The following is a 10596-nucleotide window of genomic DNA, read 5'->3' on the forward strand; positions in this document are numbered from 1 at the left end:
CGTATTGCCTGTGGGTGGCTTCAAAACAATGCCTAGCCCGGACCCCTTCACATTTGAAGCTTCATCTGTGAAAAGGGTCCACACCTCTAAAGATGTACGCGAGTTTAGCAATAGTTCCTTTTCGACCTCGGGCACGAGGGCTAGTGTAAAGTCGGTTTGTAAAGTCGGATACGGAGTCTGCTAAGATTTGAGACTTGATGGTCATTCGGGGTTGATACTCGATATCGTTCCCACTAATTTCGACGGCCCATTTATCTAATCGGCCTGAGAGTTCGGGCTTGTGTAGAATATTATGAAGGGGGTAAGTGATTACGACATAAATTGGGTGACATTGGAAATACGATTTTAATTTCCTAGAGGTTCTTATTAGAGCAAGCTCTAATTTTTCTAAGTGTGGGTACTGGGTCTCTACTTCACCTAAAGTTCGGCTAACATAGTGAATGGGAAATTGCGTACCTTGCTCTTCTCGAACTAGAACACCACTTACCGCGACCTCCGAGACCGCCAAATACAAGTAAAGTTGCTCGTCCGCTTTTGGAGTGTGAAGCAATGGTGGGCTCGAAAGGTACCACTTTAACTCTTCCAATGCCTGTTGGAATTCCGGGGTCCAAGTGAAATTGTTCTTCTTCTTGAGCAGTGAGAAGAACCTGTGACTTCGATCCGAAGACCTCGAGATGAAGCGGCCTAAAATGGCTATCCGTCCTGTTAACCTTTGAATGGCCTTAACGCTGTCCACGACTGTGATGTCTTTGATTGTCTTGATTTTATCGGGGTTGATCTCGATTCCCCGGTTTGACACCATAAAGCCGAGGAACTTGCCTGAACCGACCTCGAATGCACATTTCTCGGGGTTGAGCTTTATGTTATATTTTCTTAATATGTCGAAGGTTTCCTGCAAATGTGTCAAATGGTCCTCTGCGTATAGGGACTTGACTAACATGTCATCAATATAAACCTCTATTGATTTACCTATTTGTTCTTCGAACATTCGGTTTACTAGGTATTGATAGGTAGCACCAGTATTTTTTAGCCCAAACAACGTTACATTATAGTAATAAGTATCGTACTTAGTGATAAATGAAGTCTTTTCCTGATCCTCCGGGTTCATTTGTATTTGGCTGTACCCGTAGTAGGCATCAAGAAAACTGAGAATCTCATGGCCGGCCGTGGCACCGATCATTCGATCAGTATTCGGCAGGGGAAATGAGTCGGTAGGGCATGCTTTGTTTAAGTCTTTGTAGTCTACACACATTCTAAGTTCAATCCCCTTCTTGGGGATTACAACTACGTTTGCTAACCACTCGGGATATTTTACTTCCCGGATGGATCCTATTTTGAGAAGTTTGGTTACCTCTTCCTTGATGAATGCGTGTTTTACCTCAGATTGTGGCCTTCTCTTTTGCTTTATCAGTTTGAACTTTGGGTCCAAACTCAATCGATGGGTGGTGATCTCCAGTGGGACTCCTATCATGTCAAGGTGGGACCAAGTAAAACAATCCATATTTTAATAAGGAATTTAATGAGTTTTTTCCTTGAGCTTAGGAGTTAACCCCATGCCTAGGTATACCTTTCGATCGGGCAGGTTCTCGATTAGTATGACTTGTTCCAGCTCTTCGACTATTGACTTTGTGGCATCAGAATCATTGGGGATTATGAAGGTTCGAGGTATCATACAATCATCATCCTCGAGAGTCTCATGCTGTTCTGATCTGGTCGAAGTCGGCGATTGTGGTTGCTATTTGACTTCCAGCTTTTCCTTCGATTCTGGTCCCTTGGTTGATGTTAGTGCCGATACTGGTATTACTTCATCAATTGCAAACATCTATTTTGTTGTTGGTTATTCGCCGTACACCGTTTTGACTCCTTCCGGTGTTGGGAATTTCAAGATTTGATGAAACATTGAAGGTACTGCCCTCATATTGTAGATCCAAGGTCTTCCGAGCAGCGCGTTGTACCTCATGTCACCTTCGATCATGTGGAATTTCGTTTCCTGGATAGTTCCAGCCACATTCACTGGCAACATGATTTTCCCTTTGATGGTTTCACTCGCCATGTTGAAACCGTTGACCATTTGAGCAGTAGGCAAGATTTGATCCTGAAGGCTGAGCTGCTCTACGACCCTCGATCGAATAATGTTCGCCGAGCTAGCTGGATCAACCAACACACATTTAACCTGAATTTTATTCATAAGGATAGATATTACCAGTACGTCATTGTGAGGCTGTTCGATCCCATCTGCATCCTTATCATTGAAAGATAAGGTATCTTCTGGTAAGTAGTCCTGTATACATTTCTCCCTTGTGATTGTGACTTTGGTGCGTTTAAATGTCGGACCCTGAGGGATATCGACCCTACGGACGTTCATATGAATCACATGTTGCGGTTCCTCCTATTCTTTTTCCTGTTTGCGTCCCTATCTCTGAAGTGATTTTTTACTCGGTCACTTAAGAACTCTCGAAGATGACCTTCATTGAATAAACGAGCTACCTGATCCCTTAATTGTCTGCAATCTTCGGTTCTGTGACCATGAGTTCTATGGTACTTGCACATTTGATTTGGATTCCTTTGAGTTGGATCGGTCTGTAGGGGTTTGGTCCACCTAGTATCCTTGATTAGTCCAATGACGAACACAATACCTGAAGCATCAATGCTAAAGTTGTATTCCCATAACCGTGGTGCTTCCTTAGGCTCGACGTGTTTATCGAAGCCATTCTTACTCATGAGCCCTCGAGAATTTTGACCTCGATCATTTTGAACGGGATTACATGCCAGTTTATTGTTTTTTCGATCTGTGCTATATGGTTGGTAGCAATCTCTATTCGACTGGGGCTCTCTGTCGATGTCTCTTTGAATTTTGCCTTTAGACCTATTTGGGTAAACGGAATCGGATGGAGCTCCCAACTAGTCATCCTCGACTCTGATTTTTGATTGGTATCGATTATGCACATCGGCCCAGGTCATCGCTAGGTATTCAATAAAATTCTACTTTAGTTAACGTGATGCAATCAAATTTTGCTTGTTCAAACCCTGAGTAAAGGCTTGGACATCCCAATCATCGGTAACCGGGGGTAGGTCCATGCGCTCCATCTAAAATCGAGATATGAATTTCTTTAGAATTTCATTATCCTTCTGTCTCCCTTTGAAGAGGTCTGACTTCCTAGTCGTAACCTTTATTGCTCCAGTGTGCGCCTTTACGAATGAATCCACAACCATGGTGAAAGACTCGATGGAATTGTGTGGCAAATTGTGGTACCATATCATTGCCCCCTTTGATAAAGTTTCTCCAAATATTTCCAACAGAATAGATTCAGTCTTCTAAGTCATTTCCTTTTATTGTGAATGTATAAGAAGTGACGTGCTCGTTAGGATCAGTGGTTCCATTATACTTGGGAATTTTTAGCATGCGGAATTTCTTCGGAATGGGCTTCGGAGCCGCACTTGGTGGGAAAGGCTTCTGTACAAACTCTTTCGAATCCAAATCCTTCAGAATCGGGGGTGCCCTCGATATTTGATCAACCCGGGAGTTGTACATTTCTACCTTTTATCATTAGCCTTGGTCTTCTTTTCTCCCGATTCAATCTGTTTAGTGAGGTCCTCGAGCATCTTCATGATGGCGGGATCAGTTCCCGATCCGTGGTTGTTCAATTTCTCCTGTGCTGGTTCGACTCTATGAGCAACTCCCTATGATGTATCGAGCTCGATTCTGATTTTGGAGTTGCGCTACTGCGGCCTGCTAAGTTTGTAACATGTCAAATATCATTCGAAGGCTAATTCCACCTTCTTCACCATTTTGTATGTTCTGGTCGGCTAGCCGGGCGTCTCTGCGGATGCTATTTTCAAGGTCGGCATCTAAATTTCCACGAATGGCGACATGAGAACTGACATCAACCAGATCTATAGCCTGTGGTACGTCGGGATTGATTGGAGGTACTCCATTTCCCGGAGCGACTACGTGTTCGTGTTTGCCATGAAGACCATGGCCATATCAGTGTGAGTGGGTACTGCTTGAGAGTTTGACTTGTTGATTCCTGAAATCAAAAATATTTACGAGAACAAGTGTAAAAGCAGTGTGTGTTGTGAAGGTTAATATTAAGCAATCACTCTTATCCTTAGCCCCACGGTGGACGTCAAACGGTTTACCCTAAAAATTGAGTAACAATTAAACATGTAATGTGGTTTTAAAGATATGTGATTTCACCTAATACCAATTGATAAATGTAAAAATAAATGATGCAAATTGACAATAATACAAAGCAAACCAGTGTTTGGTCAATGCCCTCGATCTAATGAACCCTCGAGCTTGGTAGAGTAAGAATAGTTCAAGAGCAGTAAGTTGATGAGAAGAAGAAAGAAATATTATATTGCTTTGATATTCGTGAATGTAATGTGTCTACAAATGATGGGGGTTCCCTTTTATATACTAGAGGAATCCTAATTATGGTACAATTCTAACTACAGAAGTAAATCCCATGATTGGTACGAATAACCGCCCTTGATTTGATATATCCCGGGATTCCCGCCGTGATCTTCGATCGGTTATGGATATCTCGCCTTTCCATTATTGCACTTCACTCGAAGTCGGTCATACTTAGCCTCGACTCCTGCTGGCCTTGATCTCGACGGACATCTCGATCCTTGAACTCGACACCTCATCTTCGTGTTATACCCGATTCATTGTGAGGCTAACCCTCGGCGTGATCTCCTGGTCTCGATTAAATAGCATTTTGACCGTATACACCATCACTGCTTATATTATATGCAAGTGTCTAATATCTTAAATTTCTAATCCGACAAATATAATAATATCATAAAATGAAACATATGGATTTGAAAACTTCGTTTAACAAAAGGGAAAGGAAAAGATAGAAACACAATTACCGGCCAACATTTTAAATGTCAAAAAAGGAAACAGAGAGCATGCAGAAGTCTAATGTGTCACCTACATTACTACGGAAAGAATTTAGAGGAAATTCACAACTGATACACTTTCTTTATTAAGGGTGGGCATTCGGTATTTCGGTTTATTAATTGTGTATACCAAATACCGTACCAAAGTATTTTGGTACGGTTCGATATTTCTTATTTTGGTTCGGTACGGTTTTGGTTTAAACCATTTTCTACTTCATGGAGCACAACAAAGGTATAGGTTTTGTCTGGTGTAGCTGGTGGAGTGTTCAGCAAGTAGAACGTTTAATTTGTGTTGTAGTGCTTTTGGTAAATGTTAGAACCTTTGCTCCGTCAAATATCATGAAGAAGAATAAAAAAAATGTATTTCGCAATTAATATATTAGTTTTATTGCTATTATTATTACTCAATCACTACATTATTTAAATTTTGTTACTTGTTAAAAGATGAGTAATATTGTGTACTAGTGCTATTAAGGAAGACCAAACAAAATGAGTACAAAGAAAAGATCAAATATTTTCAAATAAACATAACTGCAAGCATCAATTACTGTCTCAATTTATAAACTATTTCGGTATTTCGCTATACCGAAATACCGAAATATCAAAAATTCAATACCGTATACCGTACTGAATAATCGAATTTTTGTACCGAAAAAACCGAAACCCAAATACCAAATTAATTCGGTTCGATTCGGAATTCGGTTTTTCGGATTTTATGCCCACCGCTATTCTTAACCGTGTCGGATTAAAGATTAAAAGATAGAAAGTGTATTGCCAACTTTTTCTGGAGCCATTGCCAGCTTTGATTTGATCTCGTGGTCTATTATTCTTCCGTCTCCCCCTTCTACATGAAATGGATAAACCCTTATTTATAGAGGCTAAAGAATTTTTATGGGGAAAAGGAAGCTCAACTAACTACTCATAAGCTATATATAAGGAAAAAAAGTGCTGACTTAGCACGTTTTTTTGGCCAAAAAATCTATTTATCTTCGCTCTTCTTTTTTTTTTTGGCTTTTTAATACCATATTCTTTGTCTTTCTCTCTTTCCTGTAATTATATATTTTGTAACCGACTATAACAATCAATTACACATAACTATACCTGAAACTTTGTCACGCAAATAATAGCCGAAACATTCCGAACAATGAAAAGGGTATAGTAACGGTTCTTCTCTTCTAGCTACAAATTGGTTGTATTTCATTCATCTTCCTAATTATCAATCCTTTGTTTTGCTTCTTTCCTTAAAAAGCTCTCCGATAATATTCGCTTACACTCCGGTTGACATAAATAAAATTCATAGAGGATACCAACTAATTATGCAATGGTGATGAAGTGTTCTCTTTCTTTTCCTGTCAAGAGATCGAGTAGTGAGTAGGTGTAAATTTATACACTCCAAATTAATCTCAAATTCCAACACAACAACCTTATGGAGGTCCCGCTGGAGGACAAAGCTGCAGATTGCTGGTTAGTGAGTAGAATGTGTCTAGACGATGAATCTCAAGTGGCCAAAGCAGCATAGAATTCAAGGCTTTGCATCCATTACAAGTGATCTATCATGTTTTTCCTCATTCTTAAAATTTTCTTTTGGAGGTAGGAGCTTGGGAGAAACGGGGATGTCACTGAAAACCTCGAAGTGCATATGTGCTAGAGGGTATGCAGTGCAGAAAGACTTTATTACATAGGCCATTTCCAGCATCAGTTTAATTTAGGAATATCTATTTTCTTTTGTGATACTCTGTTTGTTTAGAACTATTTAGTGTAATATCTTATTCGTACATGCATGAAAATATATGAAAAGCTTCTTATGCTTTCTCTTCGCTTTCTCGCGTTCTCTTCTCTAATTAATGGAGATTTTTGCATCTTTCCATTAAGTCTTGACATGGTATAAAAGCTAGGAGGATCATTTTTGCTCCGTTTTCTCCATTCTTTGGTTGACTAACGGTCTTTTTTCCCCTTCTTGAAACTTTAATCGAGTTAAATTTTTTGTTGTTGTCGACTTTTTATTTTGGTTCAATATTGAGAGAGTTGGTTCATGCTGGGGTGATCTTGATGAGACTTGTGTGTGTGGCTTTGGTTGTAATGTATTTTTTTCTTATGATGGTAGTGTTTGAGTCAGCTTATGGATACCTTGACAATTTTATTGTGCTGCCTCCCACAATCATAGATACCAAATAACTCTACTCACCAAAGCTTAGGTAGTGTTCTCTACATAATTTAGGAGACAATAGTATTGTTTTCCTTTTTTTTTTGGGCACAAGTAATTGGTATTGCAATAACAGAATCCACCATTGAGTAGAGCACGAGTTAATGAGTATTGTCTTTAAACTTGTGTTTTTTATAGATAGCCCGTTATTTTTTTCTCCTTTTTTTGACATATTAGCTTAAGATTGTTCGTTTTCTTCAACTTATACTTTAATTTAAACCAATCAATATAAAATTAACTAATATTTGACACCTGACCATCTTTAATGGGACTTAAGACGTGTGGTTTTGATATTGTCTCATGTGATTTCCATTTATTTAATATAGAAATTATGCGACTCATGGGAGCATATAATCTAAATGGGAAGAAATTGAACAGATTCAAGACAAGTCACTATTAAAAATATTACTCTAACAATAACAAATAATAGTTAAGAAAATGTGACGAGGCTTTTCAAGACCAAACGAAGCGCGGATAAATTTACTAATAATAGTAATAAAGCGAATCAAATTAAAATCCCAAAGTTGGTTTGGCTGGTACTCTCATGTCTCCTTATTAAAAGACGGATGCTAAAGTAGGGGTGGGCATAAAATTCGAAAAACCGAATTTCGAACCGAACCAAATTAATTTGGTATTTCGGTTTCGGTTTTTTCGGTATTTCGGTCTAATTCGGTACTTGAATTTCGGTATTTCGGTTCGATTTTCGGTTTTCGGTTTTATAATTGAACTATTTCGGTAAACCGAAATACCGAAATTTGGTAATATATCATACAGCCCAAACCCCCAAAGCCACAGCCCACACGCCCATACCCAGGCCCAGCTGCGTCCCACTCCCACCCAGGCCCATCTCCCCCAACTCCCAACCCAAGCCCAATCCTAATCAAATAATCTATTAGACTTAGACGATTACCCAACAGTCCAACACTCAGAGGCAGACTCAGTTAATACACTAGGGCTGGGGCCTGGGAGATATCATTGAGAATTCGAGTTCGAGATAGGGTATTAGGGTTTGCTTACTGCTTCAGCCTTCGGTGCTTAGGAGATATCATCGAGAACTCACTCCTCACAAATTTATGATCCTCACCTTCTGAATCGGGAGAATCATGTTTATTGACAAAGACCATATTAATTTGCTATGAATGTGGTAAATCTGCGATGTTCCACTTATTACGTTTAACTTGGGAAAAAGTAGTTGTTTTACTTAAACTATGGAAGGAGGTAACTTAATTTCTTGTTGGAGTCTGATGTATTTTTATTTGGACGCGGTAATTTATTTTCTTGAACTTTTGTTTTGTGGCAGGAGTAGGACCTCTAAATTCTAATATCATTATTGTGGCAAAACATCTGCGTCATTATCAATCATGAATTACCTGGAATACACCCCTCTTGATCGGTAAGCTTTGACATGTAATGACATTCAAATACCTGGAATACACCCCTCTTCACTGAGGCTCGGTGCAATCACGCACAACACTTCATATGTTTACTATTTTGCAACACCCTATTATGGAACTTTTTTTTAGCATTAAGGGCTGATTGGTGAGAAAATAATACAATTTTGTTAACTTCATTAAAAGAAAAAGGAATCCATGTATTTAAGTTTAAAATAGAAGGCCTCTTTTAATATTGGCTGATGAGGTAATTGCTTTTATGAACATGCTCTGGATTGAGTACATCTAGGATAAAAAGGATATGGGCTCCTATTCAATAACCTCTGCAGATCCTGAAAAAAATCACAGGGAACTTACAGAGTTCAATCTGTATATACCATTTTTGTTTTATTTATCAAGGCCAATCGACAATGGATGTACTGGCGCTCTGCTTTGGATAGTAACAAGCTTTGACTGTGAACTCCCTTTCCCATTCAACTCTACTTTAGTTTGTCTCCTCTGGGGTTTTGTGCTTGTTCCAGTTTAAGTAGCAACTCTATTGCGGTGTTTAGCTTCCAATCCCGCTAATACTTTCTGAACATAATACCCCATGGGTTCCCAATTTTGCAGTAATCTATGCATGCTTTAGGGTGCATCCCAAGTTGGAATTGTTCTTGGAATTCTTCCTTTAAGGTATATTTGTCTTCTTTAAGGAATTATTTCAATCCATTTGTTGTGCCAGAGGCTAATATGTTCTTCACCTCCTTCATCAAAGTAGATGTGGGAGCTGAATTATTCCCAATATATGTGCTTCCAGGGTGTGAACCCACGTAGGCTGTTGTCACCTTTGTGCACCAGTGATTCTGCTCTCCAAATTTAGCAAGTTCAAACCCTTTTCCTGAGTCCCAGTATCTTTGTCAAGAGGGTTTAGGTCCAGATGTGTCACTTGCATGATTTGATTATAAATGCTTTTTTTCAATAATAGTGGCATCCGGTCCAGCTTACGCGCTCCTTCATTATTCCACCAGGTACCTGCCATCTCTCCCAATAATAGGTACCGGGTAACTCTGCCCACCAAATGGGAAAAAATCACCTTGTGCTTTTGACTATAAATGCTTCTAATCCTGGTCTCTACTCTTCTGTCCTACTTGATTGGTCATCCAACCTTTGATTTAGAGAATAGAAGAGCTTTAACACACGTAGAAGTATGTTGTGCTTATCTTGATGTTCGCATTCTTATATTTTCTTTCTCAGTCAGACAGATAAAGAAAGTTACACCTTCCTCCCAATATGTAGACATAATAGTAGGAAGCTAGAAAAATTAAATCTCACTATTTTCAATCATGAAAAAACTTTTTTGTGCTCATTATTGTATATTTATACTTTTATATTCTTCACCCTCCCTCATGTTGTGAAGCCTCATTTAGTTCTTTTAACTTCAGTTGTTTATGACAGTATCCAGGAAGTTGTTGGTTCGATTTTCTTCTTGTTGTGTTGTTACTAGTAGCTAATATAGTTTCTTCTTTCGCGGGATTATAAAGTAACTTTTGGTTGCAAATTTTTGATTATCTTGGAAGATCTTCGGACATCGATTCTTCTTCACCTGTTGAATATCTAAGCTGCAGATCGAGGTGGTGAATCCAGACCTACGGCTGGAGTATTAAATCTGAAACAAGTGTATTTTTGTTCATAATGTAATTTTTTTCTATATTTTTGTTCCAGTCGGACAACTAATTGAAGATCTTGGTGGACAAAAACCAAAACAGTACCGAAACAACACAACAAAAATAGTTGTTGTGCATGTGCACTGTTAGCATTGATTATTCATTGATTGTTAAACCGAAACCGTACCGAACCAAAATAAGAAATACCGAACCGTACCGAAATATTTTGGTATGGTATTTGGTATACACAATTGATAAACCGAATACCGAAATACCGAACCGAAATTCTTAAATACCGAACCGAAATACCGAACGCCCACCCCTATGCTAAAGTACTTTTACGGGAAAGATAAATTCACCCAAACCCCAAAATAATTATGGAGGCAATTGATAAATATTTAATTCTTCTCAACCTGCTTTATGAATGCATATAATTATCAGTATAAACAAA

General features: G+C 38.8%; 1 long non-coding RNA gene across 1 annotated transcript; it reads left to right on the forward strand.

Moving 5' to 3' along the window:
• Positions 1–8028: 8028 nt before the first annotated feature.
• Positions 8029–10238, forward strand: LOC142174721 (uncharacterized). The gene is made up of 3 exons (XR_012703756.1): positions 8029–8329; positions 8412–8504; positions 10059–10238. It is a non-coding gene; the product is annotated as an uncharacterized LOC142174721 (long non-coding RNA).
• Positions 10239–10596: the final 358 nt, after the last annotated feature.

This window comes from Nicotiana tabacum, chromosome 20 (assembly GCF_000715075.1).
Source record: "Nicotiana tabacum cultivar K326 chromosome 20, ASM71507v2, whole genome shotgun sequence".
Lineage (NCBI taxonomy): Eukaryota > Viridiplantae > Streptophyta > Magnoliopsida > Solanales > Solanaceae > Nicotiana > Nicotiana tabacum.